General features: G+C 36.0%; 1 pseudogene; it reads left to right on the top strand.

Moving 5' to 3' along the window:
- The first annotated feature begins 336 nt into the window (after positions 1 to 336).
- Positions 337 to 21847, top strand: part of LOC123249947 — a 91180-nt pseudogene continuing 69669 nt past the window's right edge.

Genomic DNA, 21847 nt, shown 5'->3' with positions numbered 1-21847 from the left:
ATTTAAAAACAACAGAGGTTCATCAATTACAGGATATGCCTAAATAGCTTTATTCCTTTTTGTCTAGTAGCTCAGAATAATGTAGTAGATATAGTATATTGTGATAATAACAAAGTGTCTATCTTTCATATAATGCTAGCTTGTTCTCTATACAAGTGGGTTGTAATTGCAAAAATGAATAGCCAAAAAAAATAGTCATTAGAATATTGATGTCCACTTGGAGGAAGAAGTCTGATAGTGTTCAATAAGGATCTCTCTTTGGTCCTTTCTATTGTTCACAATTTTTATAAAGATTATGAGAGTTATACTGGTTTATGTGTAAAAAAATTGAATAACATGAAACGAGAAGGTAAAGAAGCTTTCATGCTGATCGAAAATCAGGAGACCAAAACAATAACTTTTGAAGGTAAGAGCCAGAGTATTGAATTCTGCTTACCTGGAAAAGAAATCTGAGGAAAAATAGTAAGAGATAAGACTGGAAATTCAGATGAGGCCATTTGATTGTGAAGAATAAGAATTTTTTATTTTATTGTGTAGGTAGAAAGAGCCACTGATGATTTCTATTTTTTTAGTCAGAGTCACATAATATAATCTGTAATTTAAGATTATGTGGCAGCAATGTAGACCTGCCTTAGCTAAAAAAAATGAATGTGTTGACCACTAATGGTCTCTGTAGAGCTGACATTATAGCATTGTATAATTCAAGATATGTCCCACAGAGCTGTCTTGGGACCTCTTTTTCTGTATAAATTTGTTTAGTGAGCTCATCAGTTATCATGAATTTTTATTATCTCTACACTGATGATTCTCAATTCTACCTATCTTACCCTAATTTGTCTGCTGACCTTTAGTCTTGTATTTTTCAACTGATTTTCAGATGCCTTGACATAGCTATCCAGTAAATGGTTTAAACTCAACCTGTCAAAAATGGAATTCATTATTTTTCTCTCTAAACACACCAATATCCTTTTAGTCCCCTGGGTTCAAAACTCTGGAGTTATCTTTAATTACTCATTCTATCATATCCTATAACCAATCTACTTTCAAGACTGATTTATTTTGCCCTTGCATCACTTCATGAATGGACCCATTTTTCTTCTCTAATATTGCTACCACATTGAGCCTTTCTCCCTATCTCTTGATATTTTCCCAAAAAGAGCTCATGCATCGAACTACTCTTTAGCTATATACTAGACAAGTAACCATTCCCAAGGTTTCCTCTTCCCTCAAACCATATGACAATTTGCCTATCATATCTCTCAGAATTCTTTATTTTATAAATATATATGTGTATATATATATATATGTTATGTGTAATATACATAAGCTTATTCTATTTTGTGAAAGTTTATAAGGAAAAAAAGAAGTAAGGGTTTTGATTAGTATGAGTAATCACCTGATTTGGGAGGTCAAAACAATGAGATTTTATGTCCTATTTCAGATTCAATTCCATATTCTTGGGGGTTTTTCCTATTTTTTTATTTAGAGTATATTTCTATAAGGTTTAAATATATATGTATAAATATATATGTATATGTACATATACATGTACACAAAGATAACCTCTCTATTATTTTAAAATTAACTAATTAGTTAAAAATTGGGATCAGTTCTGTTAAAATATCAATCAAAACATCTGGTATCACAATAAGGCATCAAGGGGTTCTTGAAAAAACTGTCCTGCTTTTATACTTTAAGTATTTACAACATAGAATATTTTACTTATTTTGAATATAGGAGGATGCTATTTTATTAATACATACAATAAACATCAATATTAATGAAATATGCATGCTCACAGAAGAGAGCTTATAAAAGGACTGATATTGCTTTAGAAGAAAGTTCATATAATCTCAAGGGAGATTTTTCTTGTCATATTTCCTGTACTGTAATAGCATGTAAATCTTTTATGTCAAATACAAGAATAAGAACAGAAAAATTACAGACCATATTTTTCAAAGAACAAATGATTTAAATATACTATAAAAGACCAAGATAAACTATTTTCCTGTTGTTGAATAATAATCAAGTCTTTCAGTCTTACTTTATATTTAGACTAGTATTTACATTTTGAGAATAAAGGTTTCTCTTGGATGACTTTAATATTCCAAGACCTTGCATGATTTCATTTTATTTTCTTTTTAGTGATTTCTCATATGCACTTTAATTTAAATAACAAAAGCAAAACAAAGCAACTTCTTAAGGTAAATTATTTTGGAGTAATAGGCATCACTAATTCTTCACAATGATTCAACCAAAAACCATCAGGATATGAATTAGATAGTTGTGACTAAAAATATCAGCTACTCAAAACATATAAAATACTTCTATGAAAATGACTCCTTCTATTAATGACCTATAGCTTTGTCAACATGTGATCACTTTCTTTCTCAATGTATATGATTACCCTATTCTGAACTTTATTATGAAGTCTTCACTAGTTAGAGTAGTTATTACCTAGCAGCTAATAATTGATGTCTCTCTAAACATTAGTAGGTAAGTATTAACATTATATACATAGTCCAATACCAGCCTTTGAGTGAAACCTCATATTAGCAGGACTTATCACTACTGACTACATACTAAAATAGGTTTTGAGGACCTATGGTCATCTCCACAACAAGATGAGTTATTGAAGTAGGACTTTAGTGAAAGCCTATGAAAATATGGATTATTTGTGTAGGAAAACTTCAAAAGAGATCTGAATAGCTCCTTGTCCTTCACTCAAGTCCAATCATCAAATAACAAACATTCATGATAAGGTCAGATCCACTGTAAGGATTTTTAGACTATAGCCATAATTATCAAGTTAACTAGTAATGTTATATTCATAAAAGGGAAGAATGTAGACAAATATATTGCATTTATGGGAATCTGTCAGAGATTTTGTTGTTGCTGCTTAGTCATTTTGATTTATGTCAGACTCTTCAAGACCCCTTTTGCATTTTTATTATTTTTTTTGCAAAAAAATTCCAACAAATTATAGAAAGTAAATTGTAGATAATCTCAGAGAGTAGGCACTGACAGTAAGAAAAATCAGCAGACTTCTTGCAGAAGATGAGATTTTAATTTTGATATGAAGGAATCAAGAGGATCCAGGAGCTAGAAGTAGGGAGAGTATTCTGGGCATGGGAAACAGTCAGAGTAAATACATGTATTTCGAAGAAGGAATGTCTTATGAGAAGAACAGCAAAGAGGGAAGTCATTGGTTTGTAGAGTATGCAGAGGAGATTAAGGCATAAAAAGACTGGAAATATAGAAATGGGCTTGGTTATGAAAGGATTTAAAGTCAAGCAAATGATTTTATCATATATTTAAAGATGAAGATAAAAAATAACCACTTGACTTTATTGAATAGGGGGGTTAAGTGGGTATACCTGCACTTTAGGAAGATAAGTTTGGTAGACTGAATGGAGGCTAGACTGGGGAGTGGAAAGAATTGAGGCACAGAGACTATTGTAATATTCCAAGTAGAAGTTGAGCAGGACTTACACTAGTATGGTAGAAGTGTCAGAGGAGAGACACAGGAGAAAAGGACATTTTGTACTTTCTTTTATGGGTAACTATGTGAAAAAAACATCACTAAGTAGCCAGCACACTAGGAATCAAACCTTTTCATGTATCTAGACATGTCTTTGGAGAGCAGGCTAAGTATTTCGCAAGGACAGTGCTCAAAGCCTTTCCAGTATGATAGAACCTGCCAGAAATGGGGTCACACTGCTATATTTTTTAAGAATTCAGAATAACCTTCATGCAGTGATGACTTATAAGTAAGTCATTGTGGAGGGCCCTACATTCCATTAAAAACTAAAACAATGCCAGTTGAATTGAAATATAGAGAGACAGAGAGATAGAGTCTGATGACAATAGTTTATAAAGCCTGGAAATAAATGAATCTTATCTATGTTCTCTCATGTATTCATCTCCCTTGCCATAATATTATATTCCTATCTCCATACAGTTGTAGATATCAATGTAAGAAGCATATGTATAGGAGCATATTGTTGATACCTATAAAGTTAATCTGGCAAATGTAAATTTATGAAATGATGGAGAAGGTCACACTAGAGTCAATACATAGATACCTTCTATATTTGGTCTTATTTCTTTGGATGTCAGACATTTATGCCACATTGTGAAACACTTTAAATCTATAAAGACTATTGATCACAGGCTGAACTATACACTCAGACTGACTAATCCCATAGTTCTAGGAAAATTACCGAAAAACAAAAACAAAAACAAAAACAAAACTAGAGGTGAGAATAGCTGCCTAACTTCTCAGGTGAAAATTACTGTTTATGACAATTCTTCACATCTCTTGAATTTAGAAACAAGATTTGGATCTGGATCCCCTAAAGAAATTGTACTGGGGAAAATCTCATTCATTACTAGTTAGTTATAATACAGGGACAGACTTGTGTAATCCTAGTTCAGGATGACAATGTTTTCAGGTTCCAAATTCTAATAAATATTCTCAAAGTCAGCCAGTAGTAGTGGGTCTATGGAATAGTCAGCAAAGAGAGTACAAGTTGTCTGTCAGAATTACTTTCAAATAACTGTTTTCTTGTTGAAGTTGAGAGTCTTGTGTATTTTCCATCAGTGTAAAGCTGCATTTCTTAGCATCTGGCACTTAGCATCACCATGAAGTCATGCCAGATGCTTTCATCTGCAGCTTTCTCACTGCTCAGTGAGGAGGGGGACAGCAAATATACAAAAGATTGAACTAAGGTGGAATTGATCATTCATAAAATGGTAGAGAAGCCTTTCAACTAATCTCATCATATCAATCATGAAGTTTGACCTAAGAACAAGTCATTATGTCAGGAGTTTTTAATATTTTTTCCTTCAAAATCTTGGTGTAACTTGTAGTTCACTTCTTAGAATAATTGAAATATAGAAGGAAATAATAAATATTAGTTAGAGGTTTATGAAAATAAAGAATAACTTTTTCCTCACCCAAATCCATAAAGTTCACAAATCCCTGGAAATCTCTCTATGGACTCCTTTAGATTCTATGATCACTAATTTAGGAACTCCCTGAATCATAGTAAGGTAACCAAAGTAAGGCACTCTTAAGAAGCATATATCCAAAATCCTTGGACTCCTAAATATCTAGCAAGACTAACGACTATGTAAGTAGTGGAGAGTTTAATTTTTTTCCAAAAAAATCTAAGAGAATTAAGTTTTGTAGGAGATTATTTGATAATCTTTTCTATTGTGAAGTCTTATAACATAGGTTTTCATCAAAGTGAAAAAGAACATTTAAAAGAAAATAGGACTTGAATAGCTAAACATGCCATGGTGAATACTTCTGTAGAAAAAAATTTTTAGGAGTAGGATAGTAGTATAACAGGAGTATAATGGCATTTTAAAGCAAAAGTTCATATTTGTCTTATATAGAATCCTATATAGAACATATATATAGAACATATAGTGTGATGTAGTAAAAAGTATACTAGTTTTAGCATCAGAAAAAAATTATTTTGAGCATTTGCTCGATCTCTTTTTATCTCATTGACCTTGGCTAAGTATATTAACCTCTCTAAACCTGAATTTCATCATATGTCAAATTAAAGTTGATGGATTAGATAATTTTCAGGTTTATCTCAATTCTAAGAAATAGTAAGTTTATGAACTTTCTCATCTGTATAATAGAGATAATGCCTTTCCTATCTATGAAGTCATAGGATTGTTGTGAGAATCAAATAAGATACCACATGAGAAAGCTCTTCATAAATTCTAATGAAGTGGAGTTAGCATTTTTATCTTATTTTATAAGAAACCAGAATTCATGTGCCTATCTTATCTCTATAAGAATCTTCATCAAAATGATCTATGTATGTATTGAGAACAACCTTAATTAATTTTTTAAATATGGAAAGAAAAATACTAGGTTTCCACACATCCATTTTATAAAAGGCTACATGTTTATTTTTTAATTTTTTATTTAATTTATTAATTTATAACTTTTCTCCATGGTTACATGATTCATGTTCTTTCCCTCCCCTCTTCCCACCCCTCTCCAGTAGCCAATGAGCAATTCCACTGGGTTTTACATGTGTCATTGATCAAGACAAATTTCCATATTATTGATATTTGCATTAGGGTGTTCATTTTGAGTCTATATCCACATCCATCCATGTGATCAGGCAGTTGTTTTTCTTCTATGTTTCTGCTCCCACAGTTCTTCCTCTGAATGTGAATAGCATTCTTTTTCATAATTCCCTCAGAATTGTCCTGGATCTTTACATTGCTGCTAGCAGAGAAGTCCGTCATGTTTGATTGTACCACAGTGTATCCATCTCTGTGTAAAATGTTCTCCTGGTTCTGCTCCTTTCACTCTGCATCACTTCCTGGAGGTCATTCCAGTTTATATGGAATTCCCTGAGTTCATTATTCCTTTGAGCACAATAGTATTTCATCACCAACAGATACTACATTTTGTTCAGCCATTCCCCAACTGAAAGGCATACCCTTGTTTTCCAGTTATTTGCTCCCACAAAGATTGTGGCTATAAATATTTTTATACATCTCTTTTTTCCTCATGATCTCTTTGGGGTATAAACCCAGTAGTGGTATGGCTGGATCAAAGGGCAGGCAATCTTATAGCACTCTTTTGGCATAGTTTTAAATTGTAAGGCTACATATTTATACTCAATAAATATGAGTTGAGTACAAGACATGATGCACGCCAATCAGAGAATGCATTTAAAATTGGAGGGAACCATAGAGATAATCTAATCCAAGTCTCTCATTTCACAATGGAGAAAACTGGGACTCAGAAATGAGGATGTCTTTTCCAAGGTCATATATATAGTTTGTGATTCAGCTGGAATTCCAACCTCATCACTATAATTGCAGATTCAATAGCCTATCCACTACTTGTACTGTTCCCTGCAACCCAACTATATTCATTTTAGCAATAGTTTTTAGCTTCTATAGAACAAAATGCAGACTTACACTCTTTCAGTGAAGTGTAGCCCATGAAAACATTAAAATCATACATAATTTAATTGTTACTACAACAAAGAAAGTTGGTTAAAAGATGTTTAATCAATTGATGTTGATAAAAAACAAGGAAGGGGCTTTCCCATTTTCACAAAAGATGTTTTATATGGAGTTGAAATGAAGGAGAAGTTCTATGTAGATGACAAAATATCATAAATTATCTTGTTGATCTGCAACATTGTATTGATTTTGTCATACCTCATCAGTGGAATCTTCAGTCACTCAAAAGAGACAACTCTAGGATGAATGAGACTTCCTGGTTAAGATGGCAGCAGAGTAAAAAGCAGCTGCTTAACCTCTCCTAACGGAAACATACAGGACTACTCAAGAAGACATAAAAACAAATCCAGAGGAACAAAGGGACCCTACAACAGGGAGCAGCATTGGAGGTACATGGAATCGGGGCATTTCCAGGCTATAAATGGGTGAAACGGCTCTCACTAAAACTCAAGCTGAGCAACCCCCTCCCCCACCCCACACCACCTGCAGTGCCAAAGCCAGTGCACAGGAGTTAGAGCAAGTTTGGGGCATGCATTAAGTTCTTGGCAGCTACCTGGGGTCACCAGGGCCTGCTCCTCAGAGCAGTAAGACTTAAGACCCCAAGAGGCTAAAGAATGCATGCAGACTTTGAAAGCAGACCCTGAGAGCAGACACGAGTGCAGGCACATAAGCAAGCCCAGACACAGATCCTGAGCACAGGAGAGGACTCAGATCTTGAGCACAGGCACGGACCTGGAGTGGGGATCCAGTGCAGAGGGGTGCACAACTATGGAAGTAGGAGCCTCAGGCAGAGGAACAAGCAAGGGGACTACCAGGAGGCTTGACCCTGAGAACAACTAGACCTGAGACCTCAGGAGCCTAAAGAGCTCAGAAAGACCCTGAGTGTGAGGATAAAGCTGAGAAGGCACAGGGCTAACAATGGCAAGCCAGATACAAGAACCCCAAAAGATAAAGATCATCAAGAAGAAATCTGTAACACTCGACAACTTTTACACAGATAAAATCCAGACAACGGAGCAAACAGTAAAAGATAACAAACAAGCAATCGTATCCAAACCTTCCCAAAATAATGAAAACTGGTCACAAGCTAATGAAGAGTTCAAATCTGAGAAGATGAGAAAGATGGAAGAGATTTGGCTAGAGAAGTGGGAAATAGCTCAAAAGGAAATTAACAGGTTAGAAGACAGAAACTCCCAATTGAAGAAACATGACCAAGAATCAAACGAAATAGTAAGCAAATTGGAAACCAAAATCTGGCAAGAAAATAACAGTTTAAAAGGCAAAATTTTGAGGAATTTGGGAGTTCCGGGTTAAGATCCCGGCAGAGTAAAAAGCAGCTGCTTAATCTCTCCTAACCAAAGCATATAGGACTCCTCAAGGGGACATAAAAACAAATCCAGATGAATGAAGGGACCCCACAACAGGGCGCAGCATTGAAGGTACGTAGAATCAGGGCATTTCCATGCTATAAAGGGGTGAAACAGTTCTCACTAAAATGTGAGTTGAGGAAGCCCCTGCCCCACCCCCACACCACCTATAGTGCCAAGGCCAGCGCACAAGAGTTAAAGCAGGTTTGGGGCACCCATTAAGTCATTGGCAGCTCCAGGGCCTATTCCTGAGAGCAACAAGACTTAGGACCGCAAGAGGCTAAAGAAAGCACAGACTTTGAATACAGACCCTGAGTGCTGAAGGCATTGACTTAGGTACTTACAAGGATCTTATGTGCAGGCTTGGACCTCTAGTGGGGACCCTGTGCAGACGGGAGCATGGCTGTGGAAGCAGGGCCCTGAAACTTTTGAAGGAGTCTCTGGCTGAGGGGCAGACAGGGGGGACTACCAGGAGGCTTGACCCCAAGAACAATGAGACCTGAGACCTCGGGAGGCTAGAGAGCTCAGACAGACCCTGAGTGTGAGGATAAAGCTGAGAAGGCGCTGGGCTAACAACAATGGCAAGCCAAAATCAGAAACCCCAGAAGATAAAGATCATCAAGAAGAAATCTGTAACACTTGACAACTTTTACACAGAGAAAATCCAGACAACAGAGCAAACAGCAGAGGAGAACAAACAAGTAATCATATCCAAACCTTCCCAAAATAAAGAAAACTGGTCACAAGCTATTGAAGAGTTCAAATCAGAGATGATGAGAAAGATGGAAGAGATCTGGCAAGAAAATAACAGTTTAAAAGGCAGAATTTTGCAATTGGAAAGTGAGGCTCAGAAATCAAATGAACTGATAAGCAAATTGAACACCAGAAATGACCAGATTGAAAAGGAAAACCAGTCCCTAAAGGCTAGAATTGAGCAATTAGAAACTAATGATCTCTCAAGACAGCAAGAACAAATAAAACAAAGTCAAAAGACTGATAAAATAGAAGGAAACATGAAATATCTCAATGAGAAAGTGACAGACCAAGAAAACTGGTCTAGAAGAGACAATCTGAGAATTTTGGTTTTCCTAAAAAGCAGAAATTAATAGCAACTTGGACTCCATACTAAAAGAAATTATTCAGCAAAATTGCCCTGAAGTTCTACAACAAGAGGGCAATATAGACATTGAAAGTATCCATAGATCACCCTCTACACTAGACCCTGAAAAGACAACCCCCAGGAATATAATAGTCAAATTCAAGAGCTTCCAAGTAAACGAAAAAATTTTACAAGAAGCCATAAAGAGACAATTCAGATATGACGGAGGACCAATCAGGATCACACAGGATCTGGCAGCCTTCACGCTAAAAGATAGCAAGGCTTATAATACGATATTCAGAAAGGCAAGAGAACTGGGTCTTCAACCAAGGATCACCTACCCATCAAAACTGACTATATACTTCCAGGGGAAAGTTTGGGCATTCAACAAGATAGAAGATTTCCAAGTATTTGCACAGAAAAGACCAGGATATCCAACCACAAAAATCAAGAGAAACATTTAAAGGTAAATGAGAAACAGAGGAGAAAGAAGAAAACTCGTATTTTTCAAATTTGCCTCTTTAAGGGTTTCAATATGATCTAATTATTGGTATTCTTATGTGGAGAAATGTTATGTATAATTCTTTGTAAGCAACTCTATTCACTATTATAGTATTCACTATTATAGTAATTAGAAGAATTATTCATAGGGAGAGGTTGGAATACTAAATGGTCTAAGATGATATGGGAGTGGGAAAGAGGGAGGTGAATAGTAGAGGACACCAAGAGAAACTTGAATGAATAAGAGAAATAGGATATTCTTTTACACACAAAGAGGGCATGGGAAGGGGGAAGGGATGAATACTATTATAAGAAGGAGAGGAAGAGAGCATGAAGAGGTAATATTTAAAACTTACTCTCAGTGTAATTAACCCTAAGAGGGAAGAGTAGTTTATCCATTGGGATATAAAACTCTATCTAACCCTACTGAGAAAATTAGAAGAGATAAACCAAGGGGAGCAAGGGAGTGGGGAGGTCATAAAAGGCAGGGGAGAAGGGGAGGGAATGTATTAAGACAAACATAAATAGAGGGGAATAATAAGGGAGGGGGTAGAAAGGGAAGTAAATCAAAGGAAGGGACAAAGGTTACTGGCATAAAGCAAACCACTGGTTTAAAAGGAAATATTGTATGAAGAAGGGATAGAACTAGGAGAGGATACCAAAATTTCGGCAAATATACAACTGATAATTATTATTGTAAATGGGATGAACTAGCATAATGGGTGAATGACTTGAATATAAAGAGGGAAACTATAAATAATTTCAGTGAACACAGAATAGTATATTTGTCAGATCTCTTGGAAAGGAAAGATTTTAAAACCAAGCAAGAGTTAGAAAAAATTTCAAAATATAAAATAAATGATTTTGATTATATCAAACTAAAAAGCTTTTGTACAAAGAAAAACAATGTAGCCAAAATCAGAAGGGAAAAAACAAATTGGGAAAAAGTCTTTATAACAAAAAAACTCTGACAGGGGTCTAATTACTCAAATATACAAGGAGTTAAACCAATTGTATAAAAAATCAAGCCATTCCCCAATTGATAAATGGGCAAGAGACATGAATAGGCAATTTTCAATTAAAGAAATCGAAAGTATCAATAAGCACATGAGAAGGTATTCCAAATCTCTAATAATTAGAGAAATGCAAATCAAAACAACTCTGGGTATCACTTCATACCTAGCAGATTGGCTGAAATGAAAGAAGGGGAGAGTAATGAATGTTGGAGGGGATGTGGCAAAATTGAGACATTAATGCATTGCTGGTGGAGTTGTGAACTGATCCAACGATTCTGGCTGGCAATTTGGAACTATGCTCAAAGGGTTATAAAAAGAATGCCTGCCCATTGACCCAGCCATACCATTGTTGGGTTTGTACCCCAAAGAGATCATAGATAAACAGACTTGTATGAAAATATTTATAGCTGCACTTTTGGTGGTGGAAAAAAACTGGAAAAAGAGGGTATGTCCTTCAATTGGGGAATGGCTGAACAAATTGTGGTATATGCTGGTGTTGGAATACTATTGTGCTCAAAGGAATAATAAACTGGAGGAATTCCATGTGAATTGGAAAGACCTCCAGGAATTGATGCAGAGTGAAAGGAGCAGAGCCAGAAGAACTTTGTACACAGAGACCGATACACTGTGTTAAAATAGAATGTAATGGACTTCTGTACTGGCAGCAATGCAATGACCCAGGACAATTCTGAGGGATTTATGGAAAGGAGTGCTGCCCACATTCAGAGGAAGAACTATAGGAGTGGAAACAGAAAAAAAGCAACTGCTTGAACACATGGGTTGAGGCAGACATGATTGGGGATGTAGCCTCGAAACTACCAAACCAATGCAACTAACAACAATTTGGAAATGGGTCTTGATCAATGACACATGTTAAAACCAATGGAAATGCACATCAGCCATGTGGGGGGCGGGGTGAAGGGGGGTGAAGGGGAGAGTAAGAGCATGAATTATGTAACCATGTTAACTTTTATAAAAAATTAATATTAATAAATGTTTAAAAAAAGAAAAAAGAGACAACTCTAAAGCACAAAAAGGGAGTGGGCAAATAGCAACAATTAGGTAAACTATGGCCTTTGGTTGAGTTGGCACACTTAGATGAAGAAATGTGCCTAATCTAACTCCTTATTGTAGCATAGTATAGAGAATGAGGTATTATGTTAGGAGTCAGGAAGACTCACCTTCCAATTTCACATCACAAATTCATTCTGTCATACTCAGTGAGCTATTCCACCACTCTAGGCTTCAATTTCTTCATCTAGAAAATAAGCCATTTGAACTCAATGGTCTCCAAATCTCCTTCTAGTTTTAAATCTGTGATTCTACTTCTTAAGACATACACTAGACCTAGAACTAGATTGATTGAAGGAAAAGAGTATGGTAGATGAAATTTGAAATTGGGAAGTAATTTCAATTATCTCAAACTACTCATATATATGTGCACATGCACACACGTGTAGAAATACTGTTCCCCCTAAATATAGCACCCAAATTTTTTTAGCCTGTTTTCTCTTAGTGATGCTCTTTGGCTATAAATTGTGGAAGTCCACAGTCTTAGCAGAATCAAAATTTGGGGGAATCTGGATAAGGTAGGAAATCATGTTTGGTATCAACAAGGTATAATACAAACCTGAGAATAAGTTATATAGAAGAAGAGGCATAAAATATGTGTAAGGAAAGTTTTGGACAGAAAAGGGAATAAATGAATCCTATGATGTCATTGAAGGAAAACAGATAGGCCATATATGTGCTGTGCTACTGTAAAATAGGTATAAAAGACCTAGAGAAATGACTCTGATTCATTCAGTCAATCTTCTATAGTGCATTTACCTGAAGATGTTGCAACTTATTCATGACAGGAATCTCACTGGGATTTGTGTTGCTGGAGATAGTCCACCAAGTACAAGATTGTGGATCAGTGTAAATATTTTTTAAATTCAAAATACACAATAGTTTTTATGTTATATATATATGTACACATATGCATATATATATATATATATAATAACTTATTCATACTTTCTCATTGGTTACAAATCTCGTTCATGCCTACCCAACACGTTACCACAGGAAGTCTGACAAATGTGTTGGGAGAGAGGGAGGATAGAGTTCAAGTACCTTTGAACGTGAAGAAACTCATCTACTTCCTTTAAGGGTAACTATAGGCTAGTTACATAACCTCTCCAGGCCTCAGATTGATCATATGTAAAATGAGGGAGTTGAACAAGTTGACCCCAAAGTCCCTTTCAGGTCCAAATAAGTAATGTGAGATTCTTTTATTTCAAGGAATTTGGGGGTTTGAAAAACTGAACTTATTCCATAGGAAGCCAATGTACTTAAGAGTTACCACAGAGTTCTTCTCTTCTTTGGAAGTATGTAAAATTTTTCTACCACAATGAATGGTTATTTAAATAACTGTTAAAATTATGTTTAAAAGTTAATGGGGTTTTTTACATGCTTCTCTAATGTGCTTTATGATAATGTCATGTACATGCATCATTGCTTCCTCTTTACTGCCCCCAGGACTCTCTGGGAAATCAGGGTTTTAATTATTTTCATGCTTCTTTCTGAGCTTCACAGTGAATTTATTTTTGGACATCAATTCTCCTCTTGCAGGTAAGTGTGAGAAATAAGATTGTTCAGCTGTTAAAAATGACTCACATGCTTTTGTACACTCAAATAAATAGGTAGATTAGCATGGCTTTTTAAACAATCAAGGAGTGGAATTTGTTTTCCTCCATCAGGATCCGAAGCCTTTGGTAAAGGTGGAGGAAGGAGTGAAGGAAGTGGATGGGAGGGAGAAAAGGATGAGCAATCAATAATGGAACTGAAAATATGTGAAAATGGGTGAATGATTTAAGTGTATATCAAATAGGTATGCAGTTCTGAACACAAAGAAATAAACACTTGTGCCTTTCTTCATTGGAATATTAATGATATGGCACTGAATGCATTAGCATGTCTCAGTGTGTCTTGTAATCCTAGTGTCTTATGGTATTATAATGAAGTAGTGACATATTTTCTCAAGGTGCAGGTACATTCCTTTGAATACATAGACAGATAGTAGATTGCTGCACATTCAGAGAAATGCACTATGTTGGCAGCTCAATCTCTTTTTCTTTTAGTGGATTTAAAATATATATATTAGTCCTGGATTAACATTGGCATTTCAATCACAGGAAAAATAAGGAAATTCAAAGCTACAGGTCTGACAGCACCCATGATTTAGGTGCCCTGTACATACAGAAAGATTAAGGAAGCAGAGTAAGCCATACGCAATGTGTTACATTACATGCCTGAGAGGTTGCTGGGGAAACAATTATCAGGAATATTATGACCTGATTATGATTAAAATCTCAACATTAATTTTACATTCAAGCCAGACTCTTAAAATGATAACAAACGTGTATGTTTTAAAATGATATAAGTAGATATAAGATTAATCCTAGCTTGAGGCTGAGGAAGAAACATAAATCATTCTTTCTCCCCTCTCATGCTTTTATGCAATTCTTGCCATAGAAATCATTATAACTTGAATGTTCTCCTGCCTGGGGTCAGTGAGACTCACACAATCTTCAATGACTCAATGGTTCTTTGAGGATCAACGTGCACTTATTAAGCACCATCATCTTAGTAAGTGGCATGTTTGTTTTTCCAAATGAATATGAAACCAAGTGCAGTAACAGAGGCTCTAAAGTCAAGAAGAATCAGAGAACTGCCTACCAGTGTTCTTTTCAAAGTCTGGGAAATGAAAAATATGTTTTTCATATTCTTTGCTTATATATCATGTCACTTTGTTTTGACTTCCAATATCATTAGAGAAACATTCTTTTTCTGTAATTCTAATAACAACAAAAATAAACAGAACTTGGCAACCTTGGATTTATCTAAGCCAAATGAATAAAACCTTTTCTACATTATTAATTAAACCCAGAATAAAGAAAAAGTTGTATTTTCTTGCTTCATTCTAGTCTGTAGTTCTCTAATGAATCTATGGAATGCAAAGTCTACTATTCTACAATACTGTAAAAGCTTCAAGTATCTTCTCAGAAGCACAATACATCTATTTTTAATAGTTAAATATAGAAAGAATGGCCATGTTGTCTTAATGATGAATTTTATAACTGGAAATTCAAAGCATAGATAAGTTATAATCTGTATCATTTGAGAGAATCAACACAGGTATCAGTTCACTCAGTCATGGAAATACTGGAGAAAGAACCCAAGACTGTTTAAAAGTATGTATATTCACTCATTAATCAAATTCAGTTTTAATGGTATACAGTAACGTCTATATGGTTTGAGTTATAATATCCTGTTAGTCATTCCTCATCAGCCAGGAAAATTTAAGAATAAAAAAAATACCCTTTTTGACATATTGTTTGAATTGGACAGTTGTAGATGAACTTAAACATTGTTCAATTCAGAGGAAAATTATCAAACAACAATTTGGTTAAATCAGTTAATCTAGTACCTCATGTAACTACAAGCTCGGTTTATTTTCAATTTCATTGATATATAGTCAATAAAAGACAAAGCCATATGTAACTCATATTTCTTTATCTTCATATAACCCACTTGCCAGCCACCTAGAATCATGATGACCTTGATCCTAGGCAATAGATTGTAGTACTGAGTCAACAAACTTTTATCTCTTTATTTTCTACACCATCTTTATTGGCCCTGGGCCTGTTATGATGAGTTTGTTACCATTATGGCTGAAAAATAACTCATTCCTTCACTCAGTCCCTCTCAGCCTGCTAATGGAAAGAACTTGTATTCTTCAGGGAGCACTGTTTGGAGGCCGAGATGTTGTAAATATTACACTGCAGTGCTATTAGATGTCTGAGGTCCACATCATATAGACCCCTAGGAATCCACAGACCAATGAGATGACCTCGAAGAAGATTTATTTGTAAATTCTGACATCTGTCCTCACTATAAACAGATTTTTCCCCCTTCAGCCATGAAAATAAAAACAAGCTGAATCTGTGAATAAGACAATAGCTGGTGCAGACAACCATATCCTGAAATAAAGGCAAATTCTCTTGGGATTTGAACACTGCAAAAACATCAGAAGATATAGAATGGCTAACTAAACCAAGCAGTTTTTTTCTAGCTTTGTTCCCCTTGACAAAAATTTCGTTTTTTTTTTGTTGGATGTGTGAACTACTGGCATCAAATAAGTTTTCATCAAACTATTTAAGTCACAGATCATAAATTCTCATGAATATTTTGAACTACTGTGAGGGTTAAATAGCTCGTTCAAGCCTTTTTATCATCAAACTTCCTATAATTATCACTCCAAGGATACATTTTGACTAAAAATGAACCAAGACCTAATATGTTTGTACCTACTAGATTGTGGCACCTACTATGGATTCAATAACTACAGTATAGAATATAGACTCAAACTCATGGAGGACAGGGATGATGTATCTTCCATCTATGTAACTCCATTATCTAGTAAATTATAAGAACTTAAAAGTTTCCTGAATTGAATTAGATTATTCTTATGATCTACTGTCAGATAGAATTTCCCCCCCCTCAAGTGTTTCATGAGCCTCAACAACACTAGATAAGAATGGAAATTTTTGCTTCCTCTGTCTTTGAGATTTGGCCACGATTAAATCTGTCATTACTACAACCTCAATGACAATAGAAACTGTTACTATATCTAATTATTAGGTGAAGAAAGAGGAAGAGACATCAAATAATTTCAGAGTGATTGTAAAACCCTGAGAATCACAAATGGAGCCATCTCCATTTCTATAATCCTTGTGGCTCACGACCATTTTGAAGTGAATTTTTGATATTTTTATTAACTGCTAAACTGAGGGAAATTTGATGCTATGAGATTAGAAAGTGAATAGTTTTTAGGATATGAAAATCATAACTGGCAGATTTACAAAGTCCAATTAAATAACTAGCCTATTGTTTTTAGCTCAAACATTCTGTAGATGGCATCTTAGTATTAACACAAAGTAATGAAATGAAAAGATCTGGCTCAATAAGCCTTTCAGCTGGGAACCTATAGGCTGCCCATCTGCCACCTCTAATTCTAACAATCTGACCTCTTATGAAGGGAGTTCAGCTCTGTAGAAACAAGGTCACCATCTTTCAATGTTATGCTATTTACATTATGATATTGTGTCAATGGAGAAATCATTGTGTCAAGCCACATAAGGTGGGGAGAAACAGATGCTGCCTCAAGCTCAGAACAACAGTGATTGAACCAACGAGAGAATTCCTTGGACCAGGAAAAAGGACTGCCATGTGAAAGCCAGCTGAGAGGCTGGTTTCAATATCAAGCTTTGTAAATTCACCAAACTCCAGGGAAATAAAAATAACGTAAAACTTAGATTGAGTAGAGAGCCATCAAAAAGAAATGTTGAATGGTGGAGAATTTTTTTTTTTTTTTACAGAGCAAGGGCTGATCTTGAGTGGGATTAACAGCTATGAACTAGAGGTCTCATTTTTAAAAGAGCCTACATTGCTTCCATTGTCTTTGAAATTTGGCCACCTTGTGGCCTGACAGCATTTCCCAGGGTGCTTTGCTTCTTTCTAATGGCTAGAAAAGATTTAGTCTGGGCTTACAGAGACACATGGCAGATGAAAGGATTGAGTATTTTCTAATCCTGTTGCCAAAAGTGGAGGAAAAAATAGCTAAATAACTTGTCTGAAAAGGTTCATTAATGATTTTTCATGGGATAATTGAGTGAGAATCCCTAATGAACAATATCTCTCTAAAAATTAGAATCCATCTACCAAATGCTAATGCCTCCGACTGAAAAATGCAATGAGTCCGCTTGTCCATATACTACCCATAGCCAAGCAGGATAGCTTCCCCTCCTCCCCAGCCAGTGTATTAAATGACTTAAAAAATGAAATCTGATATTATGTTATTGAAGCCCACCTGTGGGGCACAGTGGATAAAGGCGGGCCTGGAGCCATGAAAGCATGAATTCAAATCTAGTTTCATATACTCACTAGCTGTGTGACTGTGGGCAAATCATTACCTTGTTTGCTCAGTTTTCTCATCTATGAAATGATCTGGAAAAGGTAATGACAAACTGCAATATATCTTAGGCAAGGAAACTTCAAATGGGATCACAAAGAATCAGGCACAACTGAAATGACTGGAAAAAAAAGGTAATCAGGCAGCCAAGTTCATTGTATAATCTCACCTTTTTTGTTTTCATTTTTTAGCACATCTCTTATACTATGCCTCCCTAACAAGAGATCACAAACCAACTATGAGTTACTAGTTATATCTTAGCTTCATGAGACAAATTATTTGTCCATGATAAAAATAGCAATAAACTTAAAGGAGAGTATTTAAGCACACATCTTCCTCTCTCATATTTTATCCAGAGTGATATATCACTTTTCCCTTATAGAATTATAGTGAATGATTACAGCATTTTCAATTTTATTTTCATAAAATATTTTTCTGGATTAGTCCATGATAGTTTATTCAAGCATATGTCTTCACTCTTAATGTCTAAGTTTAGTTTGTGGTTAAAAATATCAAGCTCTTGATAAAATAATAAAATTCATTTAAGTCACTTTGTTAGATCAAATTTATATTATTTTGTGCATATTATCTTATGTGATCCTAATAACAATTCTGTGAAAATGGTGGAACAAATTTTACTTATGAAGATACTGAAGCTCAGAGAAGTCATTTAGTTTATCCAAATTTCCACAACAAGGGACAGATCTGGGATCTGGCCCAAATTCATCTGACCTTCAATCTAATGTTTTTTTCTTCTTTTTTTTTTCTGCAGTTCCATACTGCCCTTGCTATATTTAAGTGCAAACTGCTATATTTAAAGGAACCAAAGGCACTCTGGAATTGGGGAAAAGTTTCTTCTGGGCTATTCTCCAAAACTAGTGACACAAAAAATGAATTCAAGATAGAAGGAGCAAACTGACCATTTTTGGAGGGGTGAAAATTGGAGTATAAAACAATAGATTTTTAATATAAGGTCTATTCCTTTGCAAGGAAGCGTACTTTATTCTTCTACAAATGGAACTGGAAAAGGAAGACCAATAAAAAATGCAGTCATAGGGGTTCCGGGTTAAGATGGCGGCAGAGTAAGAAGCAGCTCTTAACCTCTCCTGACCAAAACACACAAAACTCCTCAAGGGGACATAAAAACAAGTCCAGAAGAACAGAGGAACCCCACAACAGGGCACAGCGTGGAAGGTACGTGGAATCGGGACATTTCCAGGCTATAAAGGGGTGAAACAGCTCTCACTAAATTTCGGGCTGAGAAACCACCCCACCCCCACCCCCTCCACACACACCACCTATAGCGCCGAAGCCAGCTAAAAAGAAATAGAACAAGTTTGGGACACCCATCGAGTCATTGGCAGCTCTGGGGCCTGTTCCTGAAAGCAGCAAGATTTAGGACCCCAAAAAGCTAAAGAACACACACAAACTCTGAGCATGGGAGCAGGGCACAGAGAGCGGGCACAGGGCACAGAGAATGGGAGCAGAGTGCAGGTGCGGTTGGAGGCGTGGGTGGAGGCAGACACAGCCAGGAGCTAAAGCTCTGAAACCCTGAGTGGGGAACCAGTGTGGAAGCAGCTTCCTGAGACTTGTAAAGAAACCTCCAGCAGAGGATCAAGCAAGGGGATCCACCAGGGGGCTTGACCTTGGAAAAAACCAGAACTCAGACCTCAGGAGCCAAAAGACCGCGGACAGACCCTGAGCGCGAGGATTAACCTGAGAAGCTGCTGGGCTAATGATGGCTACCCAGTCTCAGGAAGTTCAGAAGAGAAAGATTAACAACAAGAAAAAGAAGTCTTTAACACTCAACAACTTTTACACAGAGAAAATCCAGACAACCAAGCAAACAGGGGAGGAGAACAAACAAGCATCCAGACCCTCCCCAAATAAGGAAAACTCCTCACAAGCTATGGAAGAGTTCAAAACTGAGATTTTGAGGAAAATGGAAGAGATCTGGCAAGAAAATAACAGTTTAAAAGGTAGAATCTTGCAATTGGAAAGTGAGGCTCAGAAATCAAATGAACTGATAAGCAAATTGAACACCAGAAATGACCAGAGCGAAAAGGAAAACCAGAAGATTATAGCCAAAAACCAAAAGATTATAGCCGAAAACCAATCCCTAAAGGCTAGAATTGAGCAATTAGAAGCTAATGATCTCTCAAGACAACAAGAACAAATAAAACAAAGTCAAAAGACTGAAAAAAAGAAGGAAACATGAAATATCTCAATGAGAAAGTGACAGACCAAGAAAACCGGTCTAGAAGAGACAACTTGAGAATCATTGGTCTTCCAGAAAAACCAGAAATTAATAGAAACCTGGACTCCATACTAACAGAAATTATTCAGCAAAATTGCCCTGAAGTCCTACAACAAGAGGGCAAAATAGATATTGGAAGGATCCATAGAACACCCGCGATATTTGATCCAGATAACAAAACACCCAGAAATATAATTGCCAAATTCAAGAGTTTCCAAGCAAAAGAAAAAATCTTACAAGAAGCCAGAAAGAGACAATTCAAATATCAAGGAGCACCAATCAGGATCACACAGAATCTGTCAGCCTCCACGCTAAAAGATCTCAAGGCTTGGAATACAATATTCAGAAAGGCAAGAGAGCTGGTCCTACAACCACGGATCAACTATCCATCAAAATTGACTATATATTTCCAGGGAAAAGTATGGGCATTCAACAAAATTGAAGAATTCCAGGTATTTGCACAGAAAAGACCAGGGCTAAATGGAAAGTTTGATATCCAACCACAAAAATCGAGAGAAACATGAAAAAGTAAATAAGATACAGAGGGGAAAGAAAGAAAACATAATTTTTAAATTTGCCTTTTTAAGGGCCTCAGTGAGATCTAATTATCTGTATTCCTATGTAGAGAAATGTTATGTATAATTCTCTGTAGTGAACTCTATTCACTATTATAGTATTCACTATTATAGTAATCAGAAGAATAATTCACAGGGTGAGAGTGGAACACTAAATAATCTAAGATGACAAGGGGGATGGGAAAGAGGGGGTGAATAGTAGGGGAAACCAAGAAAAACTTGAATGAATAAGAAAAATAGGATATTCTATTACACACAAAGAGGGCATGGGAAGGAGAGGGGACAAATACTATTATAAGAAGGAGAGGAAGAGAGCATTAAGAGGTAATAATCAAATCTTACTCTTAGTGTAATCAACCTGGAGAGGGAAGAGTAGCTATACTATCCATTGGGACATAAAACTCTTATCTAACCCTTCTGAGAAAGTCAGAAGGGATGAACCAAGGGGAGCAGAGGAGTGGAGAGGTCAAAAAAAGGGAGGGGAGAAGAAGAGGGAGGGAATTCATAAGGACTTTAAAAACAAAAAGAGGGGGAAAATAAGGGAGGGGGTAGAAAGGGAATTTAAACAAGGGAGGGGATAAAGGATAGCGGCTCAATAGCAAACCGCTGATTTAAAAGGAAAAAGTATAAGGAAAAAGGGGGTAGGAAGAGGGGAGGATTCGAAAATGTCAGCAAATGCACAATTGATGATTATAACTCTGAATGTGAATGGGATGAACTCTCTCATAAAACAGAAGCAAATAGCAGAGTGGATTAGAAACCAAAATCCAACCATATGTTGTCTACAAGAAACACATATGAGATGGGTGGACATAAACAAGTTTAACGTTCAGGGCTTGAGCAAAATCTTTTGGGCATCAAATGAGGAAAAGAAGGCAGGAGTGGCTATTATGATTTCTGACAAAGCCAAAGTAAAAATAGATATGATTAAAAAAGACAGGGAAGGTCATTACATCCTGATTAAAGGCAGTATAAACAATGAGGAAATAACACTGCTCAATAT

The sequence above is a fragment of the Gracilinanus agilis genome, chromosome 5 (genome assembly GCF_016433145.1).
Source record: "Gracilinanus agilis isolate LMUSP501 chromosome 5, AgileGrace, whole genome shotgun sequence".
NCBI lineage: Eukaryota > Metazoa > Chordata > Mammalia > Didelphimorphia > Didelphidae > Gracilinanus > Gracilinanus agilis.
This window is presented reverse-complemented; position numbering and strand designations above follow the sequence as displayed.